At 43.6% G+C, this 26,881-nt stretch overlaps 1 long non-coding RNA gene across 3 annotated transcripts in view; it reads right to left on the bottom strand.

Moving 5' to 3' along the window:
* Positions 1 to 26,881, bottom strand: part of LOC140696775 (uncharacterized) — a 231,854-nt gene that overhangs the window by 96,459 nt on the left and 108,514 nt on the right. For 2 of the 3 annotated variants that reach the window (XR_012073280.1, XR_012073281.1), the window contains exon 3: positions 9,294 to 9,433. This is a non-coding gene — a long non-coding RNA (uncharacterized lncRNA). The remainder of the gene's footprint in view (positions 1 to 9,293; positions 9,434 to 26,881) is intronic. The other variant, XR_012073282.1, reaches the window with a different exon arrangement.

The following is a 26,881-nucleotide window of genomic DNA, read 5'->3' as shown; positions in this document are numbered from 1 at the left end:
TGAATGAGGACGTACAAGTGAGAGACATTGGGTCACTTTTCCAAGTTCAGCTCATGGTGGCAGAGCTGAGATTTATTTTGATCCGTGCTTTCCTGGCGCTTTCTATCAGCCAGGACAAGAGGTTTGCGAATTGCCCACAACTACACTGAAGAGGAAACTAATTAACATCAATTTTGACAGTGACAAGTTACTAATAACATGTGTGAGAAAGCTGAACATGATGACAACAGTGTGAGGCACTACATCAAGCTCTGTCCCATGTGGTTGGACCTTGACTTCCAAGCTGCTACTCTGCCTTTAGACCAAAAATCTTACTGCGGTTTTCAGTGGTGTGGCCAGAGGATGTGGCAGGGCTGGCACCTGGCTCCCGTGGGGCTCTTCCCCTCTTTGTGCTCAGCGACCTCACAGCTACCGCATCTCCTCTAAGCTGGGCCTGGGAAGCGCTGGGAGAGCACGCAACTGCTAGAACGTTCAGGCTGTCACTAGTCCATCTTCTGATGTGGCTGATGGTCACTCTATAGCCAGCTGTGAAGGCTACACGGTCCCTGAAGGTGGGCTGCCCTGTAGGCAAGGGGCTTCAGCTGTGGTGCCCGTCATCTCTACTCTGTTTCCCTAGCCCAGGGGCCAGCAACGTTTTGTTGGTTTTGTTTTTGGGGTACCAGGCCAGATAATAAATGACTTGGCTCTGTGAACCGTCTGTCTCTGCCCTGATGACTCAGCTCGGATGACGCACTATGAAAGCAGCCATAGACAACACGTCAGCAAGCGAGCACGGCTGTGTTTCAGTAGGACTTTCCTGAGCCCGTGGGCTGTGGTTTCCCAACCCTTGCCTTAGCCCAGCAAGTTCACCAAAGCCCAAACCTTCTTTCCCATCTTCAAGATACTTGCATTTTGAACTATGTTGCTGGCCGCTAGGCACAAAAGGTATATATGTGGAAGGCCACTAAGCACTTTTTCCCTTCCTATCAGTGACTAGAAGTTAGATTCCACCAAATTGTCATGTGACTGAACATGGAGCCTGTTTCTTTGCAATATCTTTTCATTGGTGGCTGTTCAAGTCTGATGGTCACAGGTGTCCTGAAAAGTGACCCTCTTAGCTAAAGGAACAAGCCCATCACATGCTACTGACACAGTGGTCTGGACTTGGGGCCAGATAACTCCACGTGGAGGGAAACCCACCAGCTTCAATATCCCATTTTGTTCCTCCAGTTGTTTCTAGTTAGACACACAGCAAAGCTGAGCATCACTCATTCCCAGAGTGTCTATTTCCTCAAAGAGTGGAAAGGGCTTTGGACTATGACACAGGAGCCTTGGGTTTTAGCCTTGGCTCTGTCTCCGCCCAGCTGCCTTCTCTCGGGCAGACTACTTCCCGTTCTGGGCTCAGTTTTCTATTCTGTCAAAAATCATCTTTACTACATGTTCAAGAATGAAGCTGGACCCTTACCTAATACCCTCTACAAAGATTAACTTGGAATGGATCAAAAATTTGAGAGTAAACTATAAAACTCTTAGAAGAAAACAGGAAAAATGCTTTTTAACATTGAATTTGGCAATGATCTCTTGGATATGACACCAAAAACATATGCAACAAAAGAATAAATAAATTGAACTTCATCAAAATAAATTTTCCTTTGATGCACAGAACTTCTTAACAGGGTGAAGAGGCAACCCATGAAATGGGAAAAATTACTTGCAAACCATGTGACTGATGAGCAGTTAAGATCCAGAATATATAAAGAACTCCTACAACTCAATAACAAAACCTCTAAAAATCTAATTAAAAAGTGGGTCATTATCCAAGGATTTGGGTAGATAGTTCTCCAAAGAACATATACAAATGGCCAAAAAATACAAGAAAAGATGCTCAAAATCACTAATCAGAGAAATGCAAATCAAGAGCACCATGAGACACCTACTTCACACCCATTAGAATGGCTACCATTAAAAAAAAAAAGAGTAACAAGTGTTGGTGAGGTTGTGGAGAAATTGGAACGCTTAGACACTGTTGATAGGGATGAAAAATGGTGCAGCTACTTTTCAAAACACTATGATTGTTCCTCAAAAAAAAATTAAACATAGAATTACCATATGACCCAGCAAATCCATTTGTGGATATATACCCTAAAGGATTGAAAGCAGGCTCCTGCAGAGATATCTATATACCCACATACACAGCAACATTATTCATGATAGCCCAAACGTAGAAACAACCCAAATATCCATTGATGGATGAATGGATACACAAAATGGGATATATATACTTACAATGGAGTATGATTCAACCTTATAAAGAAAAAGGAAATTCTGACACATGCTACAACATGGATGAAGCGGAGGACATTGTGCTAGTTGAAATAAGCAAGTCACAAAAAGGCAAATACTGTATGATACGACTTATATCAGGTACCTAAAGTAGTCAAATTCACAGAGACAGAAAATCGAATGGTGGTTTCCAGAGGTTGGGGGGAGGAGGAAATGGGGAATTATTTAATGGACGTACAGTTTTAGTTTTGCAAGATGAAAAAAGTTTTGGAGATGTATGGTGGTGAGGGTTGCAAAATACTGTGAAAGTTCTTAATACCACTGAACTGTACACTTAAAGATGGTTAAGAGGGTAAGCTATATGTTGTGTATTTAACCATAATTAAACATTTTTTTAAAAGCCAAAAAAAAACCCAAAACCCTCATCTGGAGATGACTGTGACTGTCCCTTCTGATCTGAAGCTCTGTATTTCACTGTGCCGTAGGAAGGCATCTGGGAGGATACAGGCACCAGCATAAAGCAGGGGTCTGCCCCTCCACTCTCCCTATAGTCCGCCCCATCTCTTCAAAAAGACAACTTATTTTCAAATACTTGGTCTCATCCAAGCCTTACAACAGTGCTGCCAAATTGGCACGGTTGTATTACGTGCCCATGTTACAGAGGGAGAAACTGAGGCTCAGGTGTTTCATGGATGTGTCCAGGGCACTGAGTTAACACATGGACATGCAGGGCTGAGTGAAGCTCTCCCCACTACACTGCTTGGAAGCCTCAAGGGGTGGCGGGCGCTTTCGAAGCTCTTGTTGACACCATATTCAGCATCGTGTCTGGGAGGGGAACCCTGCTGGCAGCTTTAGTTTTTTCCACAAGCACCTCGACCCTTTCCTGATTAAGTGATTTCTTTCTCCTTAAAGAACTTGAAGTCTTTAGGCCTCTTGCAAAGTGGTTGGAGAAAGGGGAAGGAAATGAAAATTTACTGAGCACCTACCATAGGCCATTTTTCCTGCATAGTAACCCTCGTAGAGAAGCTGTAACATTTCCTTTTCAAGAGATGAGGAAGATGTGGTCCTAGGGTGGCAGGATCACTTGGCCAGGGAGCGAGATTAGGCTGCAGTGATGGATGGCGAGTTAGTCACCCCGTGTCTGTCACTTTTTCCAGAAATGGGGGGCCTGGTGTTAAAATGCTCCATGCACTGATGCTAAAAAGCTGAGTGGAAAAGCCAAACAAGCAGAATTTCTCTCCAGATGGATCAGGCAGACTGCTCGCTTCAGTAAACTCTCTCGGTTGGGAAACACCCCCTAAGCTGTTGGTAAGTGCCAGGTATTGTGCGAAGCACTGAGATGCAGCAGGAAACAGGCAGGGCGGGGTCGGGGAGGCCCGTCCTCCAGTTCCACGTGGGAGGCAGGAACTCCACACAGAAACCAGTGCACAGATACGGTGTTTCAAGTTGTGATAAGTTTAGCGAGGGAAACAAACAGTGTGATATTCGACAGAGTAACTTGGGGAAGAGAATTAAGTCTGAGTTGCGACCTCAAGGGAGAGAAAGAGACTCAGGTGAAAAGCAAAGGGGAGAAGGCACCAGGCAGGGGACAGAACTTGCAGGTGGCCTCCTGCTGCACCGAGCTTTGCGAGGGCAAGGTGCACATGAGCGAGGGCCTGGGTGGAGAGCAGAGCAGTGACTGGCTCCAGGTGAGCTTGAGGGCCATGGTCCCAAGTTTGCATTTTATATTCTGGAAGCAATGGGAATTTGGCAAGAGTTTTAAGACCATGTAGGGGAGGGTGGCTCCACTACGGAGGCCACCAGTGTTCCAAACCCCACAGAGGAGGCTGGGGACAGTTCCCCCTTAGCTGCTCCGTGTGTCTCTGTGTAGCCAGACTGTCACCTCCACAAAACCTTCCTACTACCCATATGGAAAATATCTCGCCAACATATTTTAGGAGTTATAGGATGCACACATTTTTCAGCGTATCTTTTAGGGACCATAAACCTTCAGTTTTATGATGACTTAATATTGATGTTGAGCCATGAATAGAGCTGGGACAGTGTGATTAAAAAAGTAGCAACTTCATGCCAAACAGGCAATATTTTCTCCCCTTCCTTCTCTCCCTTCCTTTGTCTTGCAAGTGTGCTTAAATCTAATGCCTGCAGCAAAGGAGCTGGCTCTCCCTTGGATACCAGCAGCTTCCATATGTCCTTTGGAGCCCATGTCCTGAAATCAGGGACAGACCTCAATTTAACAATGGCCTTGACCTCTAGTAAGGCACCTCTCCTTGGAGGGAACACAGCCATTGTAGATGCCTTGCAGAGTGCCCTGGATAGGCAAAAAAATTGCAAAAACAGCCAACAAGTACTCATCACCCCTTCCCCCACTCCCCAGCAACTCTCCAGAACATAATATTTATAGGGCCAGCCACAGGAAGGCAGGAAGGCCCATGGTGCAAGAACTTGGGGAGAGAAAAGATGATGAAAAATAACTTCCAGAAGAAATGAACTCACATTTTGAATAGCAATGGTATTTAAAAGAAAAACACAGCCCAAATCCCAAACATCCCATCCAACAGGAAATCATCATCAGTGTGAAGAAATTCCAGGGAGCGCACCCTGGGACAGCTGAAGAATTGGCACAAGGACATCAATTGTGTTGAAAAGGAGCTAAGGGTGAATTGCCCAGTTCCCCAAACACTTGCAGGTGGGCTCAGTGTCCTGACACTCCCCTGACAGCCTGGGAGGCAGCGAAGTCAGTAGGGGGTGGGAGAAGCCTGATAAGGTGGTGTGGACATCTGTCACTTTTGCTACATGGTCTTCTGCAATCAGTAGATATGAATCCTACACACACTAGGTGCCGGCACCCTTCTAGGCACTGGGGATACATCACGAATTAAGACAGCTTGAGTTCCTGCCTTCACGCAGGGCCTACTCACTGCTCTGGGAACACTCTATTTCCTGATTGGGGAGTTTCCTGGGACTTTTGATCTAAGTGACCTGCCCTCCCTTGGCAGAGTAGCTTGAGAGTGACCCAATCTAGGTTCATCAAATGTGCTCTCCCTGAAACTTGCATCACACGAAGAGTGACAAAAATACTGGGGACAACACAGTTCGAGCCGATTTGTCCATGTTCTACAAACTCCTACCGTGGCTGCCACCTGGAGTGCCAGAGCTACCGTATCACCCATCCTTTCAAAGCGGCCCTTTCAGCCTTCGCCTAGACGCTGTGAGCTGCTGAAGCCACCTAGTGAAAACCACCTCTGCTCAGGTTAGCCAGCATCCCTGTCTGCTACTTGCAATCAATGAACACTAACTATTAGAAGGTGGCCAAGAGGAAGGAGTTGGAGACAGATGATTGCTGTTGCAATTTACATCAAAACTCAGAACTGCCAAGTCTAAATCTATTACCAGCAATATCTTGCTTCACTACCTCAGAGCCTCTAGCCTAAATGATTGAAATAGCCCTCTTCCCATCTCCCTGCTTTCTCTTCAGAGTGACTTTATCTGAACATTTATCCCCACTTCTCCAGAACCATCAGTGTCCTTAGCGTGCTAGGCCAGGCTTGCCAAAATCTTGTCCCAACCTGCCCTCAACATCCTTACGTATCCAGTGTGCAGAGTAACTAGTCACTCCCCAGTACTCTATGCAACGACTGGCCTCAGTGCCTTTGCTCAAGCTCTTCCCTCAACTTGGAATGCCTCTCTACATTATTGTGTTCTTTGTAAATTCTACTTCATCCTGAAAACCTCCACTGGAATGTTGTTTCTGGTCCGAAGCCATCATTGAATGTAGAGCAGAAATCAATCATGCCTCCCTCTGTGTTCCCACAACCCCCACCTTGTACTGCTACTGTTTCCCTCTGTCTTGACCCTGAGTTAGCTGTATACATATCCATATGTCTCTCTAGACTTGCGATCATTGAGGAGAGCCTGTGTTTCTGGTCTCCCAAAGCTTGGTACAGTGCCAGGCTCAGACAACACAAATTTGTTGAATTAACTTAATTGCTAGTCAGAGGCCTCTGAGTTATCAGTTGAAATTGATCTGAACATGAAGAGTCAGTTTCTGACCACACACACAAAAACCGGTCCTCCCTACTCCCACGTCCTTCCTAGCTCTGACCTGGGGCTGTCATTTCAGTGCTCTGTGGCTCTCCTCATTTGGTGGCTGCTGCCTCCCCTTCCAGCCAGGCTATAAGCGTCTGGCTCACCATGGCATACCCAGTCCCTGGCACGATGCTTAGCACATGTCAGGAGTTAAGTAAATTACGGCTGAATGAAGAAACAAATGCACTTGATCCTTGTTTACACTGAGATGAATTCTGGTCCAGACCCACCCTTAACATTGGTGAGTCCACATGCAAGAGTAGAAAGAAATACCACGTACCAAGTGCCTGAATATCTGAAAGCTTACAAAGTATGCTGAAAAGCTAATTTATAAAATATGTGTTACCCTTCTGCCTTAGCAAATATGCCTCTGTGACATCACTATATTCTGCCCTGGGAAGAGGTGGCACAGGAGACTGGCTTTCAGCCTGCAGTCCTCAGCCAGCTTGTTTCCCTCCCCATCCTAGCTGGGGCTCATACTTTGAGACCCACACATCCCAGAGATGTCCACACCACCCACAAATTGCTGCCCTCGGCTAACCCTCTCCTCCACAGAGGCTGTTTCTAAACTGGGTCTTCTCTGGGGTTTGCACACTCATCATCAGCCCAGAAAGAGCTAGAACAGTGGGGCACCTGGATGCGCCTGGGTGAGAGTGCAACCCAGTGTTCCACATCCGCAATTCCCTCCCAAGTCAGTGGTGGGACCCCTCCTTGGCCCACAGGCATGCGTGGTCATGGAGAGCTAGAAGCTTCCGTCCCTTAATGTAATTTCTGCCATTAGGTAAGGGTGCTTCAGCTTCCCTTTGGATAGACCCAGGTGGGCAGAGGGCCCTGAGAGTGACCGTGACACTGCAGTTCTTTAAGCTGAGTAAAACCAGGGGCTGGTACTTTAAAGGAAGAAGGAGATTTTCTACACGAAGGCTTTCAAATGGGCTCCTGCAGACAGCTGTGGCCAAGCTTTTGAAATATTTCTAACCTCTGTTTTCCTGCTGTGAATTCTTTCGAGAAACAGCCTAGGAGCGAGGAGCTGTTTGCTATTCTGGGGCAGTGGGTGTGCAGATGAAAGGGCAGATGGGTTGGGGAGGAATAATTCCCCAAGCGACCATAAAATTTTTGATCTTTGGCCCCTGCTGTAAAGCGATTCTGGGAATGCCGGTCAGACAGGAGAGCCAGGCTCTGTGGACCCAGGACTTTCTGTGACCTCCGTCTGGGCACCTGGGACACAGTCTTTGTCAACCAGGGCACTGAGATGGGGACTCTCACAGATCCTGGAGGCTCCAGAGGCCTGTTGGAAATCAGAAGACTCTCAGGCCAGATGGCATGGAGGACTGGAGAGGTCTAATGAAATCGGTGGGAGCCCAGTGTAGGTAGTTGATTCAAAAGAGAAGATATTCCACCAAGATAATGAAATTTTGCCTGTGAATGTATTTTGGTTGATGGTCCAATTCTCTCAGGCTTAGCTGAGCCAAGGATCTGTGGCTTTGGAGCAGAGAACTTAGCTAAGAGTCAGGCCACCTGGAGCTAGCCCTGGAATCCGCCACCACCTGGCTGGGGGACTGGCCAAATGACTTGCCCTCTCTGCCTTAGACTTCCTTTGCAGCTCGGAGATGTGGGGTTACCATCTCAGGACTGGCTGGAGTCCTGGAAGCATCTTTATGTATTCCTTCCATTGAGCTGACTTCCCACTTTCCCGCTTTTTTCAGACGACAGGATCATTTAACATGGTTTGAGAGTTTGAGCTTTGGAGTCACATTAGAAGGAAGGAAGAAGGGCTAAGTTTGGTTCCTTGCTCTGCCACATGAGACCTGGAGCCTCAGTTTCCTCTCTGGTCAAGTGTGGGTAATAATATTCACCACAGAAGTCTGTTATGAGGATTCACTGCAACACATGCATTTTCATCTGTCAAGTGCGACGTATAATGACCACACCATTAGATATTAGAACTGACAGTTGTAGGAAATGATAACAGACAGTGAATGTGGAAATTGAGGTGGATGCCAGTCAGGCTGAAAATACGGTAACCATCCCCTCGAAAGCAATGCCATTTCTGTGATGACTAACCAGCCAGCCCAGAAAAGGGCTCCCAACTACATCTCAACATGGACATCAGTTCTTTGCATTTATTTTCTTGCCCTCAATTTTTTTTGGAAAAAAAGGTGAATCGGAAATTACAATCCCTCAGTAAATATTAAATCATCTGAGCTTTATCTACAATATAGTAAATCCACCCACTGATTCTCATTGTATACAAGGAAGATGTTGAGATTCACCCTGATTAGCAATATCCTCAACCATGAAGGAAATACTCAGGCTTATTTCACAAAACTTATATTCTAAGGCAAGACATTTAGCAGTGTCATTATTCTAAGTGAGCTATGTGCAAATCTTCTGTCCTTCACTCTGTGGCCTTACGTCTTTCTGCTGCCCCACTGCCGTGGGTAGCACAGTAGTTATGATGTGCTAGAGGTGGGACTGCTTCAAGAACAAGATACAGGTCTTGCCCTCAAGAAAGTTTTAGCCTAGTGATGTCAACAGACAAATAACAGGCAGTTACAACAGTAGTGATTACTCATATAGGAACTGCTTCGCTGCTTTCTGATAGTCATTGAAAGGAAATTCTTTGAGCCAGCTATGAAATAACTCAGCAGTCAGTTGGGCCATATTCAGACTAGCAGGGGAAAAGTCACACTGAGCTCATATTCTGTGCCCGTGTGAGTGTTTTGCACATAGCACTGAGACACCAGCCCCGACCCCCATGCGAAGGGGCAGGCAGTGCATGCCCGTTTTGCAGCAGAAGTAACTGAGACAGAGCAGCTGGGTGGTGAGCACAGGGTCTTATTATGATCAAAGGAGAGTCTGTCTCTCACCCAAATCTTGCTCTTTCAACAGCACCACTTACACTTGAGCAATGTGCCCAAGTATATGAAACAACTTGCACTCACCCCTTCAACGCCGCTGGGAGTTCCTGAGGTCAAGAGTGAGGATGTTTCACTCAAGGTGGGTCCAAGTCCCAGGCAGGGTCTGACAGCCACGCTCAGGCTTTTTTCAAAATGAGCCAACAGTGCTACCTTCCAAGCATCTGCTAAGATAAAGAGAATGTCCTGTGGGTCTTGGCAGTAGTGACAAGAGGTTAATGGCACAGTTGGCTTCAACATTCCTGCTCTGAGTTGCAAGCACATCTACCTGTACATCTATGTGAGTTTGAACAAATTTCTCAACTGTAAAGTGGGAATAATACCTACCTTATAGGACAACATATTAAATCAGATCATGTCTAAAGAGTGCTTCTTAAGCATAAGCCCTGGCAGTGACTATTAACTCTCTCTTTGTATTCTTCGGACATTTCCAAAGGGAGTGTAATGTCAGGGGATTGTTTGGAAAAACTCAGTGCAAGGTGGACTTAAACATTAGGTAGGTTAACTCTGAAGGGTTCTATACATCACACCAATAGGCCTATGCATGCATGTATCTTTTGGAAGTTTTGGGACCCCTGCAGGCCATCTCTAGGTTTTTTTAGTTTATATCTCATAGTACCTAACAGAACAGTAAGGTGCTACTAGTAACTGAAAGGTTAAGAGTTTGCAGTACTAATAATGCACTTTACTGGAAGTGCAAGCCATACACTGTCCCCTTCTCCCCACCCCAGCATCACAGTTTATTAGAAGTCCCAGTTCTTTAGTGCCTTACGACACTGCCAAGATGACGATCTGGCCGTGTAGCCAAGGGGCTATCCTTTGAGTGTGAAATGATTTCTTCACTGTTTCTGTTTGCACTAGATCCTCACCCAGCACAAGCCAATAACCCAAGTCCAGAAGGATCCTTGCAGACGCTGACTTCCCTAATTCCTCCAGCCAGTTCTGGTCTCAGTGGCTCTTCCCACCAGAGCTGTGCCTGGGCTGTCCGCGGACTAACGAGGGACTTCCCTCTTGCCCATCAGTTCCGAGACATCTGGGATGCCACTAGAGAGACAGTGAATTAAAAGCATGCCTCGGATGCAAACGTGTCCAGTCAGTTGTTCTGCATTTGAAGGAGTAAACAAAGTAGGTTTGGTTGTTTTTGTTGTTCGGTAAAATCAAGTTTTCAATCTTATGCGCTCCCATCATCTTTTCATCCCCTCTCCCTTGACATACATCCTTTGTTTTTAGAGGGTAGCATGTCCAAAGGGAAGTTATACTACGTAGAGTGCTTTTGATAAACAGAAATGTTACTGTCATACTGGCTTCAACAATTAGGAAATTTGCTGCTTGGTAGAACCTGAGGTTCAGAAGTGGGGTGGGATCCAGGGTTAACATAGCAGCTCAGTCACCAAGGAGCCCAGTTCTCTGGGCCTCTTAGCACCACCATCCTCTGTGTCCCCTTCACCTCACACCGGCTCCCCTCCAACAGACGAGGCAATGCTCGGAGGAAGAGAAAGATAATGTCTCTCTTGTGTCCATATTTGTATATCTTAGCAGCTGACAGATTTCCCTCGTATGTTATTGGCCAGAGTTGGCTTCCACGCCTATTCCCAAACAAATCCTCAGCAAAGGCTAACGGGGTGACCATCACTGGCCCCAGCGAATAGAGAGAACATACCTGGGGATGGAATGGGTATTGAGTCAGCAAGTCACAGGCACTATTTGAAACCTGTAGTTTCAGGTTGGTGCCCACTTCAGTGCCATGAATGCAGCTGGCTCTTAGCACATGGTTGACAGTAATGGCATCTGAGATTTAGATTTTTACTACTCAACCTCCTGCTGCTGCTTTGAGGCTCCGCAACACCACAGTCTAGCTCAGCACAAGCACAGACCAATTTTGAGGATTCCATACTGTAAACTCGTGACACCTATCAATGCTACAGCACAAAAGGGGAAGTCGGGAGTGGCCCAAAGCCCTGCCCTGCAGTTTGGCAGGTCCCCCCAGGCTCTTGTCCACATCCCTTCCTGAAGTCAGAGCAGATGATTAGCGAAGAGCTGGCTTTCTCCATCCAGCTCATGCAGAGAGGGGATTCCTAAGCTGCATTCCTCTGGGCAGAGCTTTCTGCTTTCCGTGGCATCGAGTGCCCACGGGTTAAGCTGTGAGTATCGAATGAGGCCGAGACAGTATCGCCGTGGTCACTGGAATCATAAAATCAAGTTATCCCGTCATTCCACTTTTCCTTCGAGGGGGAAAGAGTTTGGAACACACGGCCCATCAAGACCTTTCCTGTTTCTGATGTCTCTATCACAGACTTGGCTCCAAAGGTTAAATGTTTTGGATTACAAAATGTACATTATATGGGGGTCTTCCTATAAATCAACAAGGCAGGTATGTTAAACACAGAAAAATATCTACAGCTGTTCTCTTACTCATCCTGCTTGTTATTTAACCCAGCCTGGGCCCTAAGGAACATTTTTAGTTGTACTGTCAACAGTTTCAAAACAAAGAAGAAACTGCAACTGGCAAATGAGGAACCCAGCTGGCCCTCTGTTTAGGCTCCCACTGCATATACTTTAATCCTGACACCTGCAAGCTATTTAATCAGGATTTACAATTGAACATGAAGGATGAGGGGTCCGCGGGGCTGTGTTCTTTGTGTTTGGATTGCAAATGATGGAGAAAAACTTTGTTATCGGATGTTGTAGTTATTTGAAGTTGGGTGCCCTCTAACCCACGGGGAACTCAGCATCATTTATCACTCCCCAGAAAAGGCTCAGCTCAGGCAGACGCTGCCCCTCACAGCCCAACATTCTATTTTTTGCTTCTCCCATATTCCAGAGTAAACAAACTTGGAATTTATGAACAATGAGAAAAATAATTTCCAGAGAGCATATGGCAAGAGTAAGTTCTAAGTGAAATAATAAAAGCCCAGTCTGGATTTAGACACAAGGCAAAAGGTAGATTAGAGCATTTGCTTGCAATCTGGCCAAGGCCTGCGGTACACAGAGGGTTCTCTGCTTACAAAATGTACCGACTTTCGTGGAAAAGGGCAGAGTCTTGAGCCAGAGGGAAAGTATGGCCATCTTGCCTCCCACACCAGATGTAAGTGAGAGCTACTTGGAAATGCAAACATCTCCCATGTAAGTGAAGAAAATGCACTCATTCTGGACTTAGAAAAATTGCTTTGGAAATAGCTCTTTAGAATGGAAACTTTCCATCAGTTGAGGGACTTCTGTAATAAAGTGACTGAAAGGAGCCCAGAAGAATGGCTGTGATCACTACACACTGAGTCCGCCCTGGATGGAGTGATTTGGAAGGGACAAAGAAGCAGAAGACAGGGGCCCTGCCCTCATCGAGCTGCCAGTCTACTTCAGGGAAGAAGAAGATCCCAGTTGAGACAGTAAGAAAACAGGACAGGACAGCATGCAATACACAGTTTCAGAGGCAGCACTATCACTGTCCCCTGGAGTAGCCAAAGAACGTTTTCCGAAGAACTTAGAGCTTGAGTTGAAGACCCAAGAGGCTGAGACAATGGCTCTCAATATATTTTAGTACAAAGAGCCCCAAATGATAGTCCCTGGATATTTACATCGAAAATCTATTAATTGAGAAGTACTGAACAAAAAGTTGCTATGAATTCAATACCACTGAAAACTGTGTGTGTATTTTTTGCTACAGCAGTATCTACAGGCATTTGAAAAACAGTACAAATAAATGTGCTATATTCTCCCAGTCCATGTACAAGGTATGGCTTCCACATGGCTTCCTATCTGTTCCTTGTAACAGCGCTGCTGTTTCACCCCAGGCATCTGTCTGAAGTCTCCAGGCTAGTAAACACTGGCTTAGAGCAATAGGTTTGAATGCATGTGAAACTGCCCTCAGAGCAAGTGCCTCATAAATTGGGCAGGTGGTCCTGTTGATACTTCGGGAGCAGTGGCCAAAGAGCACTGGTGCTTGGTTGTGGCTTTAGTGGCAACTTTCCTTCAACATCTCTACCAGCAGTTCAGCACCTTGAGTGATTCCTTTCTCATCTCCCTGTTGCAAGATGCTCAGGTTAGTGAGTGGCATAAGTTTACAGGAATCTAGAGTCAAGGTTGGGAATGATGGACCACATCACTGACTGCCTTCCACTGAACCTGGACCAGCTTACACGGAAAATTCCACTGTCAAGAACCCATGTCTTTTAAAGACCACCAGAGAACTAGGTTTAAAGGTATCTCTCAGATACTCCAAGTCCAATGAATAAAGAAGACAGTTTTTTTCTTAATGCTCAAGTAACATAGGCTTGCTTTTTTTCATAAACATTCAAAATACAGGAAAACACAGACAAAAACTCAGCCAGTATTCTGTTGTGATCATTTTGGCATGCATCTTTCTGTTTTTTTTTTTAATGCATGCATGCATACATGTATATAAATACTTTTTACAAAACTAGAATCATTCTGTACACATCATTTTATAATCTGATTTCTTTCATTTAGTATATTGAGTTTAGTTCCCTTGTCCATACATGTTTTCTAAATCCCAGTTTTTAATGATTGCATAATATTTGATCACATGGCTTTTCTATCCATTTTTTAATCAACCTTTTTGTTACACATTTAGGTTGTTCCCAGCTTTTCTAAATCTTAGATAGTGTAGTGATGAACATATTTTTAAAAATCATTATGCTTATTGCTAAGAAAATGCAATTTCGATCTGATCAAAATATCTTGAAGTCTATGGTCTAGTCCCAGATTTTACCACCTCATTTTGGCTTGCGACCAGTTTTGTATTCGGTTTGGGATCTCGGCATTTAGCCATTGGCCAAAGTCCACAGAATACGAGGCGATGAGGTGGATTCTTCCCAGATGAGTTGAAAGCGTCAGAAGAACAAGCCTCATCCTCATCCTTCTCTTCTGGGAGGCTGAAGAGACAGGGCACCACCCAACACATAAGCGGTAGGTGGAGGAGGAATTCGGATGTAGAAACTCCCTGCTTGGACAGCGAGAACGCTCAGGGTGGGACTCAGCACTTCAGCTCTTGCTTGGAGAAGGAAGTGTGGGCTGGGTCACCACTGAAGGGTCCATTCCTACCCAGGGGCAGTGGGATTGGAGCCTCCAGAAGTGATGGTGCTTTTCTTACTTCCTTGTCTTTCTTCTATGGTTTTCCTCACTGCAGAGCTGACATTTTAGGGTTGGCTGAATAGTAGTGGGGGCTCCTGCAATGGGGTTTTGCAAGAGGGAGAAAGATAGGGAGAAAGAAGGGGCCAACTCGGAATACACCAAGGAAGAGTGGGGATTTAGAGCCAAGGAGCAGGGTTGAGGGTTGGTGGATGAAAAATTACTGAGATGTAGGGTAGTTCTTTGCTCAAATGACCTTCCAAGATTTTTGCTAAAGGCAGACCAGCATGGTAAGATATCCCGGTGGGGGCTGATGAATTTGGACAGTTATCAAAGATGATCAGAACAAGAGTGGGGCATTTATACTAAATGAATATAGCAAGCTTCTTGCTAAAACTGGAATAAGCTGGCCAAGGACAGAGCCCAAGGTCAGAGCCTAGTCAGAGGAGCCAAGTTTGGTCAAGAAGAGTGTCTCTGTCAGCATCTGTCTTCTGAATTGTCAAACCTCTTATCCTGTGAAGTTTTTTAGTTTAGTTTTTCCCTCAGGGAAACAGCGTGAAGTTCAACTTTTAGGGAGAGATTTCCATGTGATGCTTTCCAGTCCCCATTTCTTTCTATTTCCCTGCCGGGCTCTCTCCACTCCTCATCCCATCACTTCTTCCCGTCCTCCCACCTCCCCTTCCTGTGCCCTCGGACCTGCACCCCCATCCCCTCACACCCATTTCCCTTCCCTTACACACTTGAGGGCAGACGTCGTGGAGGCACGCGCTCACTCTGTCACAGCGCCGCTTCTCTCTGGCACCTCTGGTGGATGGAAGCCTCAGCACGTGATTAGGTCATGGATCTCAAAGCAGCTTCCACCCCTGTGCAGTCTTCCCTCTTCAGCTTACATATCCAACCCGTTCACTGAGTCTCTGCCTCCCACTTAGAATAGGTTATTCTCACTACATTATAGGATCAGATGTAGTAAGACCGTTTGTGTATGAAAGGGTACTTTGAGGGTAAAAGGAGGTACTGCTATTAATTACACCAGGACAACAGCATAAGTTGAGACTGTGCCCAGTAAACCCAGATACACGATTACTTTAACTTAATTTTGCCCTTACTTGCATTCCCAATCTCTGCAAGTTTTCTGTCAGAGTCAAGAATAGATTATAACCCTTGGAATTTGAAATTTTGATCAATTAGTTAAAGAGGCTGGGCAAAATCAGGCTAGCATTGTGCTGTCAAACAAACAACATAATACAGAGACTTGTAGGAGAAAAATCTGGGAACCATGATTATATAGCGATTTAAGCAGATGGTCAAAGGACTTTCAGCCTTCAATGCTTTATTATTATTTAAGTTTACTAATTTTTTTCTACTTACATTCCAGATTTTTTTTTCTCTTTGGTTGGTCTGTTGCCCAAATATATATGATCTTATAATAATTTCCTTCAACTACTATCATGATTGAGGTATATTTATGGAAACTGACCATTGATGGACAGAAATTATTTAGAACCATTCGAAATAAATGGGACTATGGTAACCCTGCCTTGAGACAAATAATATTAGAGAAACAACTATTTTCAAGATGATATTAGCTTCTTACATCTTGCTTTCAAAAAAATGCCTTCCACTCTTCAAGCATCTTCTAAAATATTTATTTTACTCTTTTTTAGCTTGATATTTGCATGCTGAGAACTGTTTCAATATATTCATCTAGCCCATAATTAGGCAGTCTAAATACATCAAAAACTGCAGAAAAAAGGAAAAATTACCCCCCCAAAGTGTACCAGACCAAGTTTGTCAACCAAAAAAAAAAAAAAAAAGAGGAACCCCTATGTTGTAACATTCTTTCAGAGAAAAGAAAATATGAAACATTTGAAAATTCATTAAAAATTCAACACAATTCTAATATAAAAATTTGACAAAGATAACATTAAAAAATCTATAGCCCAATCTCTCATGTTAATAAACATGCGAAAATCCTACCTAGTAGTATTAAAATAATATACAGAGTTTATGTTACCCAAGAACTCACGGTGGTTTGCACAGGGGAAATCCAGGAATGTAAATTAAACAGTAATAGGTCAAACAAACGTCACATTATTATCTCTATACATTATCAAAAGGCCTAAGACTCAATATCTTCCCTTACTTAAACCTTACAATAAACTCAGCATAGAATGATATGGAATACAACCTCAAAATAACAGAGACACACAGGCACCCCTCTTCCAAATCAACAACGAGACACCAGAGACAATCTCTTTAAAGGAGGAAATAGATAATACTGTAACCGCTTTCTATATAACATACTGCTGAAGTTCTAGACATACTCTAAAAGCGTTGAAGTAGAAAAAGCAGGTATTGTTATTTGCAAATGATACAATTATTTATTTAGATAAGGGGCTGGTGAACTATGGCCCAAGGGCCAAATCTAACCAGTGGATTGCTTTTGTCAATAAAACTATATTGGAACATAAGCATGCCCTTTCATTTACATACTGTCTAATGACAACAGCACAGTTGAATAGTTGTGACAGAGACCATATGGCTCACAAAGTCTAGAAAATTCACTGTCTGAACCTTTACAGAAAAAGCTTGAGTACCCCCCCCAAATCAATTAATATGCTGAAGATAGCTGTGTAATCAATAAGTTCCATAATACAGAAGAAAAAAATCCCACAAAAATAACATATTTAAACAGAATAGGCAGACTCTATATGAAGAAAATCACTCAATTTTAGTGAAGACTAGAAAAGAGCATGTAAACAAGTAGAGAAAATAGTATGTTTTTGAATTGGAAGACTGAATAGCATGAATCATAATCCTTCCCACATTAATTTTGTAAGTTTAATGCAATTTCAATAAGATATCATTAGGGCGTGGGGTGGCAAAATGATTCTTAATGTTCAAGAGTGGTAAAAAAAATTTGGCTTTTGGATATATGGACTCTCACATATATAATGCCAGACATCGTAGAAGTTCATTTCTCATCCCCATAAAGCATTTGAGGTGCACCAGCAGCTACCTTCCAGAAAGAGAGAGGTTCAGAGGCCCAGGTTCCTTCCACCTCACCACAGGCCTCTGAGCTTGTTCTGGGGATCCTCTCAATCCCAGGCAGGTGAGAAGGGAAAAGAGCTCACAGGTCCGCTTATGTGAGATTTTATTTTTATAGTCCATTCTGGAAGTGCCATATGTCACTTCCCTCACCCTCCATCAGTCATATGACAACAACTAACTCCAAGGGAATCTGGGAAATGGAGTCTAGTTGTCTGTCCTGAGGTAATCAAAAAAAGAGTTGGGTAAATAGTTCGCAAAGTTCATCATAGCACCAGATGGGGAAATCCAGAAACAGACCACAGCATATGTCAGAATTTATAATGTGATAAATGTGGCATTTCAAATCAGTGAGGAAATTACACTCAATTAACAGAGCTGGGACAATTATTGCTTATATCTTTACCTCACACTGCACAATAAATTCCAGATGTACTACATTTAAGTAGAGACAAAAAAATGAAACCCTTAAAAAACCAAGGTAAATATAGTTTAATATTTTGGTGGGAAAGGCCTTTCTAAGCATAAAAAGGAAGAAATCATAACGGAAAATTGATAGTTTGAGTATTTAGACGTTAGCAAGTTCTGTATGTTGAAATTAGAACAAATTAGAAAGGCAAATGGTAAAAGAAAATATTTCTGCTGGACAGCCGAAAGGTTCATATGCTTAAAGTTCCTAATACCAATGAGAGAAAGATGCATTCTTCAACTGAAAAATAGGAACTGAGATTAAGATGTAGATGGCCAGGAAACGTAAAAGATAAACCTCGGTAACCGTCAGGATGGCTTAGGAGTGGTATAAACTTGCGAAGCCTCTCTGAGCCCCAGTTTCTCCACCTATGAAGTTAGAATAATCATAAAAAACTCTCCTTGGGGTTCTGCTTCCTTAAACAAGGTAATCCCTGTAAAGCATGCAGTAAACACTTACAGTCGATGGCTTACATTTGTTAAGTGCTCGTGTTATATTTAAGTGAAAAAGGAAAGATTCAGAATGTATACTCAGTTTGATGTCATTAAACACACACACATAGAAGAAACACACCAGGATTTTAGCAGCCACTGTCTCCTGGTTGTGGCCTTAGGATTAAGTGTTATTTTCTCCTTCACAGTTTTGCATTTTGTAAAATTTCCACAAGAAGCGTGTATTGTTATTTCTATAATTAAAAAAATAAGTGCTCATCTTTGAGTAATTATTGAGTGACCCCCAAATGGTTTCTTGAATTTGTCTGGGACTGATTAGTTTCTGAAACCAGAATCCATTTTCAAAGCCACTATCTAGAGCCCTGAGCAAGGGGTTGGGGTTGGGGTTGGGGGGACGGGAATCACCAAATAAACTTTGCTTCAGTTTCAGCCTAACAACAGCACCTCTTTTTGGCTTGTCCAAATGAAGTGTGAAATCAGTCCCCAGGAAGGATTCAGAATGTAACAGACCGCAGGTCAGAGAGGGCAGAACGACAGCACGAAGGGCACGGTGGGGCCTCTAGGACCACCGGTGCGGGCGCCTCCTCCCCTCCGTCCTGGTGCTCCTCCCGGCCCTGTGTCCAGGTTTCTCCCCCTCAGCAATTCCCTTCCTTGTCTTTCCTCCTCCTTTGTGGGTCTCCCTTGCCCACTGAGCCTGTTTCTTGGGAAAGTTACTTAACCCGAGTCTCAGTCTCCTCATCTGCAAAATGAGGTGAATAACACCTTCCTAGTGGGAGTCTTTTGCATAGAAAGCACTGAGTACAGTGCCTGACACAGAGCGGGTGTTCAATAAATGGACATTGTTGTCATTCTCCAAATGGCCATAGGGCTCATTCTTAAAATATCACCACATAGTGTCACATACTCACTTTTTCTACCTTGTTTCTGGAGTGGGGAGTGGAGGAGGGGCCCTGGGGCTTGGGAGAAGCCCACCTTTGCCCACACCTGGACAGGTCATTTCTAAATAGCTTCAAGTCAACAAGTTTTCACTGCACATTATTATAGCTTGTCCCTGAGATCAACAGCTTAGCAGCCTGTCATTAAGAAGTGTACTCGCAGTAGATTCCTATTGTTCTAAAAATGTTCTCCTGGCTTTTCACTGCCCAGGGAGTGACGGATGCTCTGGGGAGCAGGCAGCCTCCAGTGGGCCATGCATTCCTCTGCTTCTCCAGGTCGGCCCCTGGGTGGCTGGAGAGATGGGGTGAGGGCAGCCTGGCCCAGTTCCCAGCTGTCTGTCACGGGCGGTAGTCTGCCCAAGCATGGAGTTTCCTTAGCAGACCCACTGCTTCATCCTCTGACCTGGACTCTGCCAGCAATAAAGGTGATCTCTTGGTTTCTAGCGGCCCTGCGCTTTATTTTCAGCTTATTTCAGAACTTGAATAGGGAAGACCTTCTCTATGATCCCAACAGATCTGATGTTAAAAAATCCGCTGGGCTCATCAGATGCTTTTTCAGACACAGAGACTAAACTTGGCAGTACTTTTAAATACCCAACAGAAAACCCTCCTACACGTATGGAAGGGGACCTGGATGAGCATTTCTATGGCAGGGTTGAAAAATTGGAAACTGCCAACATTTTTAACCAATAGGGGATGAATAAATGACATGTATCTTTATTTACTTTTATTCTATTTACTGGATGGAATACATGCAGTGGTTAAAAAAGATCAACTATATTTCGATATGAATATACATCAAAATCATGATGTTGGAAAAAAAGGGAAGTCATCCCAGGTGGTAATATTTATATAAATGAAAACACACACACACACACACACAAAGAATACTATGTATTATTTGTGGATATGTGTGTGAGAGAGAACTAAAGAATTTACGTCAAAACGGATGGTGAGTAAGGTAACTGGTTCAGCAGAGAGAGAGAAGGAAATAGGATTTAGTTGGTCCAAAAGGATTTTGTCTGCACTCTTTCACTTCCAAAGGGAATTTAAGCACATGCTGAATAATTTTGACAAGACATACCCACAGGGAGAAAGCTCGGTAGCAAATACGATAGCTCGCCGATAGGTGTTAACCCTGTATGGGGAAATCAGTGTGCTGGATTAGTCATTGTACTTTTCTGCAAATAAACCTTTTCCAAAACAGACAGGATCAAATAAGGTGAGGGATGCTCTGGCAGGAATCTTCCAGAGCTAGGAAGCGCAGAGGCCGGGCGGTGACAGCTGGGAGACTGTCCTGTGGCAGGAGCAGAAGCCGGGCCAGATGGAGGCCACATTCAAACTGGTCAGAAGAGACCTGGGGCTGAATGAGCTGAGGAAGCCAGTGCAGAGGGAGGACCACAGCAGAGGGACTGGGACCAGAGGAAGGACATCTGGCCCACAGGAGAGGAGAGGTCGTGGTCAAGCCTGGAGCGCTCTCCATTCCTGACCTCCTTAATTCCATTTCAGTCCATATTTTTAAAATAAACCCCTTTTGTCTGGTGGTAGCCGAAGTACAACGAAACAAGCTGTGCTTAGCTGCTGCTTCCGCGCTCCAAGTTCTCTTAAAAGAAAAACTCAAGATCCCACATTTACTCATGTCTCCCAATATTTCTGTGTCCCCAGCCTTTCTGACCCTGAGAAGGATGAACTGATGTGACCACAAATGCTACAGCATCGATGGGCTCTCCTTCTTCCTAGACTTTTTTTTGGTTACCATACCAAAGGTATTATTATTGACTATGTTTTTAAAGATAAACATTTAATCAATTAAACAATTTAAAACAGTTTTAGATTTACAGAAAAAAATGGCAAAGATATGACTAGAGAGTTCCTGTACATCCCCCGCCCACTTTTCCCTTTTATTAACCTCTTATGTATGAAGGGTGCTTTTGTTACAGTCAAAGAGCCAACACTGATGCATCATTATGAACCAAAGTCCATAGTTTATTCAAATTCCTTTAGATTTGAATGTTCTTTTTTGTTGCAGGATCCCATGTTATAATTGCTTGTCGTGATACCCGCTCTTGGCTGTGACAGTTTCTCATTTTCATCGTCTTTGTTGCCCTTGACAGTTGGGAGGAGTATCGGTCAGGTATTTTGTAAGAAGCCGACTGGGATTTGTCTGATGTTCTTCATTATTAGACTGGGGTTAGATGTTCCTGAGAATAAGGCCACAGAGCGAACGTGCCCTCTCATCCCATTCTGTCAGCATGGCTTGTCACTGCTGATGTGGGCCTTGAGTACCCGTATGTGGCAGATCACATTTACAAAGTTGTTCTAGGTACTGTCTTGACCCAAGGAGGTGACTACAATGGAGGGCAGGAGTGGTCTCAAGTGCAGAGCACACCAGGCAGGCTGCCTTGGTCACCCTTGCAGAAAGGCCTGGCTCGGTGTATGGCTCGGTTTTGCCTGGCTCAGTCTATACCCCAGTTTCGCAAGTCTCCTCAGACAGGAGTGGAGGCGTGTGTACTCCCTGAGCTCCCAGCTCTGCTCACCAGGGGCTCCAAGCCAGGAGAGGGACACTTCCTCAGATTAGTGGCAGTTCCTGGAGCACAGAGGAAACCACTAGTGAAAACCAGATTCTCTTTTCCCAAGCAGTGGGGAGGGGTATCTCAAGAGCATTAGTCTTCACGTTAATAAATATTTAAAGAAAAGAGCAAACTTCATTTCCTCTAGCTGATAAGGCTCAAGGAAGTATCTGGGCTCTCGTTACTTTACGGCAATCCTTCAGTGCATCCTAGCTGACTCCCCACCACAGACCCTGCAGCTGCTGTTCCGAAGTCTTTCTAGCTTTTTATCCACCCTCTGTAGGCTGTGACACTCAGGTCCAGTTTTCTCCTTCTTGCAACTGTCTCCTCCTCTGATTTCTGGAATATTGTGCTCTCCTGGCTCTCCACTACTTCTGTGACTTCTTTCTACTAACCCTTCACCCTCTGCCCTTCCTGCCCACATCACCTGGCCTTTTCTCTCCTACACTCGCTTCTCGTCCTTGGGTCCCTGTTTCTGTGAATGGCAGCATCCTCTAGAACACAAAGGAGGAAACCTCAGCAGCATCTTCAACTTCTTTCTCCCTTTATGAGATCTTTAAATTAGGAGCAGCCAAGTCAAGTAACTTCGGCTTCCCAAGATGTCACTACGCACCTATGACCCTTGCTCTAGCTCAGGCCCTCACGCTTTCTTGTCTGAAATCCTGCCTGGACTTACTGTTGATTGTCACCTCTGAATTGGCCCTACTTCTGACCCCATTCCAGTGCCTCCCATCTAACCTTTTCTTTATGTTTTTGGGGTTTTTTTTGAGGGGTAGTCAGTTTATGATGTTGTGTCAATTTCTGTGTACAGCATAATGCTATAGCCTTATATATATATATTCCTTTTCATATTCTTTTATAGGTCACTACAAGATATTGAATATAGTTCTCTGTGCTACACAGAAGAAACTTTTTATTTTATATATAGTAGTTAGTATCTGCAAATCTCAAACTTCCAATTTATCCCTCCCCACCCCCTTTCCCCCTGGTAACCATAAGTTTGTTTTCTATGTCTCTGAGTCTGTTTTGTAAATATGTTCATTTGTGCCTTTTTTAAAGATTCCACATATGAGTGATATTATATGGTTATTTTTCTTTCTCTTTCTGGCTTACTTCACCTAGTATAACAATCTCCAGATCCATCCATGTTGCTGCACATGGCATTATTTTATTCTTTTTTATGGCTGAGTAGTAGTTCATTGTATAAATATACCAGTCATCTGTCAATGGACATTTAGGTTGTTTCTATGTCTTGGCTATTGTAAATAGTGCTATGAACATCGTGGTGCATGCATCTTTTCAAATTAAGAGTTTCCTCTGGATATATGCCCAGGAGTGGATATATGTTGGATCATATGGTAAGTCTATTTTTAGTTTTTTGAGGAATCTTCATACCATTTTTCATAATGGCTGCACCAAACTACATTCCCACCAACAGTGTAGGAGGGTTCCCTTTCCACCACACTCTCTCCAGCATTTATTGTTTGTGGACTTTTTAATAATGGTCATTCTGATGGGCGTGAGGTGATACCTCATTTCTTTATATTGTTCTGATTGTGATACATTGTTGCTTAGAAAGTCCATTTGCCTTCTGTTGTCTCTGGAATAAAGCACAAACTTCTAAGGAAGAATTCAAGGCCTTCCTCAAATGTCACAACCAAACTTCCTGGCCTTACCTCCCAACACAGGACCACTGCTTGTACTTGGGCCACTTCCTGTCCTCCCCTGCCTAGCTGCCCCTTCCACATGGACCTTCCCCTGCCCATCATTCACTTCTTCATGAGGAAATCTTACCAAGTCTTCATGCTTTGTATAAATGTCACTTTTCCTGTGAATTCTTCCCTGATCCCTTATCTTTGTGCTCTATTTCAGTAAGGATATCACCATGCTCTGCTGTATTAACAAGTAAACCCTGAAACTCAGGGTCTTAACCCAATTATTCTCACATTGCAGTCTGATGTGGACCAAGCAGCTCTCCTTGGTAGCTCTTCTCCAACAGTGACTCAGGTATCCCAGCTGATTCCATCCACCAACTCTGCCATCTCAGAACTGTCAGCTTCCAATGGTGAGGATGAGAAAAAGAAGGTCTGGAGAATGCATACCCACTCTTAACTGTCTCAAAATGGAAGCAACCCATCACTTCCCCTCACTTTCCGCTTGGACAGAGCTCAATCATAAAGTTTCCAATGACCTACAGGGGAAGCTGGAAAACGTAGGGAAGCAAGTGAACATTTGGTCAACGCCGCTCCACCATTGGCATCTCTAGCAAGGGTGACCGCCTAGTTTTCCTGGTACTGTCTGGGTTTTAGCACTGACAAGTCTTGCATCCTAGGGAAACCCTCAGTCCTGGGCAAACCGAGAAGGCTGGGCATCCTCTCATCAGCCTTTGGTTTGTACCTCTGTGCAACCATGTCATAGTTGTCTGTTTCCACTTTGTCTAGATCTAGATTACAGACTTCCTGAGAGCAGGGACTGGATCACATGGATCTTTTTCATGCCCTCAAGGTCAAGAACATTGTTTGTACTGAGTAGATCATCATAAATTTGCATAGAGGTTTAAAATGTCTTTCTGGTTTTTGATTACATGAGTAATACATATTCAGCGTTCAAAACAGGTGAGAAAAAAAGGAAGAACACAATTGTTTAAATTATCATAATTACTAGCCCTCCTTAGAAATCACTGCTTAACTTCTGGAGTGCACGCACGCACACACACACACACAAAGTCACCCAAGCACATTTGCATGTGCACACATGTTCATTTGTGTATGTGTATAAAATAACTTTAAAAAACTGGGTCATATTTCACAGGCTGTTTCGTAAATTTTTTCTTATTGAACAATATATCTCATAAATGTCTGTGGAATTACATTGAAAATGGTGTAACTAAGTGATTCGCATTTTGGGGGCTCGCATCGTATTATACCTGGGGATGTTGGTATGACTGGCTATATCATGTTCCATAACTTGGCATGCTAACCATTTTGTGTAGTTGACTGGTTGTATTTCCTTTTTTGAGGTAAATGCAAGTGATATAAATTATTCTAGAATGTTGAAAAAGATGGGCAGCTACCCAGTTCATTACATAAAGAAAAGCTAACCTTGGGACACCCAAAATTGATCAACATATCATGACAACAAGAAAGAAAGAAAAACTACAGCCCAAATTCTCTTAGGAATATAGATTTTAAATGAAATGCAAGAAAAGAGGCTGGTAGTAATTAAGAAAAAAGAAGAACAACAGCTAATCCTTATAGAGACATTTCCACACGCCAGTGACTGGTCTGAGTGTTCTCCATACACAGATTCATGTATCTTCCTAGTAGCCTGGGAAGTACCCTTAAAAAATTTTTTTTAAAACACAGATGAAGAAACAGGTACAGAGAATGTCGGCTTGTCCACGGCTACCCTCCTAGGAAATACACACCAAGACCACATAAGGCTTTTGTTCCAGCAATGTATGCACACATTATAAAGAAATCCGATGGAACTGAGTAGAATAGGTTTAACAAGGAAAACAAGATCATCTTGACAGACTAAGACTGAAAAAGGCATCCGAGAAAAAGTGATGCCTCTTTTAATAAAACTACTATAAGAATAGGAACAGAATGGTATTTTTGGTATTTTATTTATACTAAGGAGTATATATTTCACATCAATGTATCTCTGTTAAAAAAATCAGTTTCAAAGTGTGACTTCCTCACTTCTACTTTACTAGCAACCAAAAACACAAGTCAGTTAGGACTATATTATAGTATACATGAAAGTTCTCTCCTTTTGACAGAAAGTATTCTTTGTTTGAAAATTTTAAGGAAAAAACCTAGAAAATTACAATGCATATAAACACTTCCCATAAACCTGTTTTCTGGGACAACTCCAACACTTTTGTGTACATATGCTTTTTCCTTACTGAACTAGGATCATACAACTACACTTTGAAGCATATTGTTCATAGTAAATGTTGAAAGAAAACATCTTTTCTCATTGAATACAGTTATATACTCATTGTACATAAATTTTAACAGCTGCATAGTATTCTACCAAAAGTATGCACCATAATTTAACCTTTGGACATTTCTAGTTTTGTGGGGCTATTATAAATAGAATGCAATTAACATCCTTGTCCCTCAACCCACTTTCACAGCCCTGAAAGTTAGTTTAGGTCAAATTAAACCTAGACAAGTATTAAAATTTCTTACCTATCCTGCCAAACCACCATCCTAGAGTATTTCCCAGAATCCAAATGAGTTGTGTGCAGTGTTTGAAAAAAATTACAAAACCTTACTGAAGTTGTGATTATTTTTAATACATCCATTTACTGTTATCAGTAGAAATTCACTGTTGAACAATTTAATAATTCCACTGAACTACTGGAGTGGGGAGGAAGTGGCACTGCCCTACCTTCCTGGTGGAAGGAGAGCCTAGTACAGCGACTCTAGGAAGGCAATGCATACATCGTATTCCTGAATAAGAGGAATATACGCCATGAAGCTGTCAGTTCTTCCCCAAATCATTTGCAAGTTTAATGCAATGCCAGCAAGGAGTTCTTAGAATTCGCCTCAATGGTTCTCAAAGGTATTTGGCAGCATGAGCAAGAAAAAATATCCAACGTTGCCAAAGAGAAGGGTAAGGGGACAAGATGCTCCTCACCATATTTAAAAGCAACGACAGTTAAAGCAATAACAGTGCAGATCCCGGTGTGATCCTTCCTCATACGTGCCAAGCGCCTCCTCCACTCACACTGCTGACGGGAAAAGAGGTTTTCTCACCAGCTGATAAAACTGTGCGGAGCTCAAGGTTGTAGCGCCCACTTCATTCCCTAAGTGTAATTAAGTAATAGCAGAGAGAAATCCAAGTGCGCGTTTGTTATTTTCCACAAGGCCTTGCCTTCCGTGGGGAAGGGCCCCCGACTGTAACAAGATACGCTGTAATTGGGCCTAATTGCCTCTCTCCTATCTCGTGGCTTATTTAATATGATAAAAACAGCTCTGTTTATGTTGTCCTTTTAACTTTTTCAAGAACTTTCTAGCACACAGGCAGGACGGGGAGGCACAGC

Source organism: Vicugna pacos, chromosome 6, assembly GCF_048564905.1.
Source record: "Vicugna pacos chromosome 6, VicPac4, whole genome shotgun sequence".
Taxonomy (NCBI): Eukaryota; Metazoa; Chordata; class Mammalia; order Artiodactyla; family Camelidae; genus Vicugna; species Vicugna pacos.
This window is presented reverse-complemented; position numbering and strand designations above follow the sequence as displayed.